General features: G+C 49.2%; 1 non-coding gene across 1 annotated transcript; it reads right to left on the bottom strand.

Moving 5' to 3' along the window:
• Positions 1–817: 817 nt before the first annotated feature.
• On the bottom strand, positions 818–892 carry Trnas-cga (transfer RNA serine (anticodon CGA)). Its single transcript has one exon. It is a non-coding gene; the product is annotated as a tRNA-Ser (tRNA).
• Between the last annotated feature and the right edge of the window lie 3,096 nt (positions 893–3,988).

Raw genomic sequence — 3,988 nt, 5'->3', positions numbered from 1 at the left:
CTCTGTTCAGGGAGTCTGGGTATTTTGACCTTGGCCTCTCAATATGTATATTCCTTATTGTCGTTTCTTGTTACCAATATTAGTTTATTTCCAACAATAAGCAGCTTTCACTCGGTTAATACTCGGCAGAAGTCAAACTCCCATTTGGTTCGGACTTCCTTAATTCTTGTGCAAAAATGTGTGCAGTATACTGCTGCATCCATTTTCAATAAGCTGCCACTCGAATTCAAAAATCTTTGCAATAATCCACGCGCTTTCAAATCGAAACTGGAGTGTTTCCTCATGGGTCACTCCTTTTATCCTGTCAAGGAGTTAATTGAAAAATTAAGCTGATTCTCATTGTACTGCTGATAGCGTTTGCTTAAACTTATGGACTGATTTTCTCTCAGGTTCATGAACATGTATTTTTATCTGTTATTACTTTTATGTTGTAAGTTCATGTGTCGCCCTAACCGCCGTCTGCTTCACGTCTGCTGTGCAGCGAGCTACCTTGATTGAAGTATTAACTGTAGTTTTCTTACTTGTCACTTCTTCTTCCGTGTGTTTTTGCTTTTAGGAAGCTTTAAATGTCGAGTGCTAGTAATAGAGTTAAATAGATTTCGTGTTTGTTTTGAATACAGTCAGAGAGAGTCCTTGTAGTCAGCCATAGTGCCAGTAATGCTAGTGTTTGTTTTGAATACAGTCCAGAGACAGGTAGTACTATTTTCATTGTTTTCTACAAGAAGTCGTTAGCAATCACAGTTTAGTCAGTAATCAGCCACCTTTAGTGAATTAGCAGTCTACTTAAAAGTTGAAACTTCCTGGCAGATTAAAACTGTGTGTCCGACCGAGATTCGAACTCGGGACCTTTGCCTTTCGCGGGCAAGTGCTCTACCAACTGAGCTACCGAAGCACGACTCACGTCCGGTACTCACAGCTTTACTTCTGCCAGTATCCGTCTCCTACCTTCCAAACTTTACAGAAGCTCTTCTGCGAAACGTGCAGAACTAGCACTCCTGAAAGAAAGGATACTGCGGAGACATGGCTTAGCCACAGCCTGGGGGATGTTTCCAGAATGAGATTTTCACTCTGCAGCGGAGTGTGCGCTGATATGAAACTTCCTGGCAGATTAAAACTGTGTGCCCGACCGAGACTCGAACTCGGGACCTTTGCCTTTCGCGGGCAAGTGCTCTACCAACTGAGCTACCGAAGCACGACTCACGTCCGGTACTCACAGCTTTACTTCTGCCAGTATCCGTCTCCTACCTTCCAAACTTTACAGAAGCTCTTCTGCGAAACGTGCAGAACTAGCACTCCTGAAAGAAAGGATACTGCGGAGACATGGCTTAGCCACAGCCTGGGGGATGTTTCCAGAATGAGATTTTCACTCTGCAGCGGAGTGTGCGCTGATATGAAACTTCCTGGCAGATTAAAACTGTGTGCCCGACCGAGACTCGAACTCGGGACCTTTGCCTTTCGCGGGCAAGTGCTCTACCAACTGAGCTACCGAAGCACGACTCACGTCCGGTACTCACAGCTTTACTTCTGCCAGTATCCGTCTCCTACCTTCCAAACTTTACAGAAGCTCTTCTGCGAAACGTGCAGAACTAGCACTCCTGAAAGAAAGGATACTGCGGAGACATGGCTTAGCCACAGCCTGGGGGATGTTTCCAGAATGAGATTTTCACTCTGCAGCGGAGTGTGCGCTGATATGAAACTTCCTGGCAGATTAAAACTGTGTGCCCGACCGAGACTCGAACTCGGGACCTTTGCCTTTCGCGGGCAAGTGCTCTACCAACTGAGCTACCGAAGCACGACTCACGTCCGGTACTCACAGCTTTACTTCTGCCAGTATCCGTCTCCTACCTTCCAAACTTTACAGAAGCTCTTCTGCGAAACGTGCTGAACTAGCACTCCTGAAAGAAAGGATACTGCGGAGACATGGCTTAGCCACAGCCTGGGGGATGTTTCCAGAATGAGATTTTCACTCTGCAGCGGAGTGTGCGCTGATATGAAACTTCCTGGCAGATTAAAACTGTGTGCCCAACCGAGACTCGAACTCGGGACCTTTGCCTTTCGCGGGCAAGTGCTCTACCAACTGAGCTACCGAAGCACGACTCACGTCCGGTACTCACAGCTTTACTTCTGCCAGTATCCGTCTCCTACCTTCCAAACTTTACAGAAGCTCTTCTGCGAAACGTGCAGAACTAGCACTCCTGAAAGAAAGGATACTGCGGAGACATGGCTTAGCCACAGCCTGGGGGATGTTTCCAGAATGAGATTTTCACTCTGCAGCGGAGTGTGCGCTGATATGAAACTTCCTGGCAGATTAAAACTGTGTGCCCGACCGAGACTCGAACTCGGGACCTTTGCCTTTCGCGGGCAAGTGCTCTACCAACTGAGCTACCGAAGCACGACTCACGTCCGGTACTCACAGCTTTACTTCTGCCAGTATCCGTCTCCTACCTTCCAAACTTTACAGAAGCTCTTCTGCGAAACGTGCAGAACTAGCACTCCTGAAAGAAAGGATACTGCGGAGACATGGCTTAGCCACAGCCTGGGGGATGTTTCCAGAATGAGATTTTCACTCTGCAGCGGAGTGTGCGCTGATATGAAACTTCCTGGCAGATTAAAACTGTGTGCCCGACCACTTGCCCGCGAAAGGCAAAGGTCCCGAGTTCGAGTCTCGGTCGGGCACACAGTTTTAATCTGCCAGGAAGTTTCATATCAGCGCACACTCCGCTGCAGAGTGAAAATCTCATTCTGGAAACATCCCCCAGGCTGTGGCTAAGCCATGTCTCCGCAGTATCCTTTCTTTCAGGAGTGCTAGTTCTGCACGTTTCGCAGAAGAGCTTCTGTAAAGTTTGGAAGGTAGGAGACAGATACTGGCAGAAGTAAAGCTGTGAGTACCGGACGTGAGTCGTGCTTCGGTAGCTCAGTTGGTAGAGCACTTGCCCGCGAAAGGCAAAGGTCCCGAGTTCGAGTCTCGGTCGGGCACACAGTTTTAATCTGCCAGGAAGTTTCATATCAGCGCACACTCCGCTGCAGAGTGAAAATCTCATTCTGGAAACATCCCCCAGGCTGTGGCTAAGCCATGTCTCCACAGTATCCTTTCTTTCAGGAGTGCTAGTTCTGCACGTTTCGCAGAAGAGCTTCTGTAAAGTTTGGAAGGTAGGAGACGGATACTGGCAGAAGTAAAGCTGTGAGTACCGGACGTGAGTCGTGCTTCGGTAGCTCAGTTGGTAGAGCACTTGCCCGCGAAAGGCAAAGGTCCCGAGTTCGAGTCTCGGTCGGGCACACAGTTTTAATCTGCCAGGAAGTTTCATATCAGCGCACACTCCGCTGCAGAGTGAAAATCTCATTCTGGAAACATCCCCCAGGCTGTGGCTAAGCCATGTCTCCACAGTATCCTTTCTTTCAGGAGTGCTAGTTCTGCACGTTTCGCAGAAGAGCTTCTGTAAAGTTTGGAAGGTAGGAGACGGATACTGGCAGAAGTAAAGCTGTGAGTACCGGACGTGAGTCGTGCTTCGGTAGCTCAGTTGGTAGAGCACTTGCCCGCGAAAGGCAAAGGTCCCGAGTTCGAGTCTCGGTCGGGCACACAGTTTTAATCTGCCAGGAAGTTTCATATCAGCGCACACTCCGCTGCAGAGTGAAAATCTCATTCTGGATACTTAAAAGTTGATTAAGTCTCTTCGGTAAATTGATTCCTTAGGATGGATAGGATGTGTGACTGCTGTGTACGGACGCTGGCCACTCTTCGCGAACAGCTGAGCGTGTTGATGGCCGCGGTCAGCCATCTTCAGGCTGCTGCCTCGGAGTGTAGCGGCAGTGGGGAGTCTGGTGCGTCGCATGGTGCACCTCAGGTGTTAGATGCTTCACCCACTGTCCCTGCTGTCGAGACATCTTCGCGGGTACCGGGCACAGTTGGGCCAATGTGGAGGCTGGCCGTGTGGCATCGCCCGCTCTGCCTGTGAATGGACATGTGGCTGCTCCTTCAGCAAGGTCCGAG

Source organism: Schistocerca gregaria, unplaced genomic scaffold (assembly GCF_023897955.1).
Source record: "Schistocerca gregaria isolate iqSchGreg1 unplaced genomic scaffold, iqSchGreg1.2 ptg000898l, whole genome shotgun sequence".
Taxonomy (NCBI): Eukaryota; Metazoa; Arthropoda; class Insecta; order Orthoptera; family Acrididae; genus Schistocerca; species Schistocerca gregaria.
This window is presented reverse-complemented; position numbering and strand designations above follow the sequence as displayed.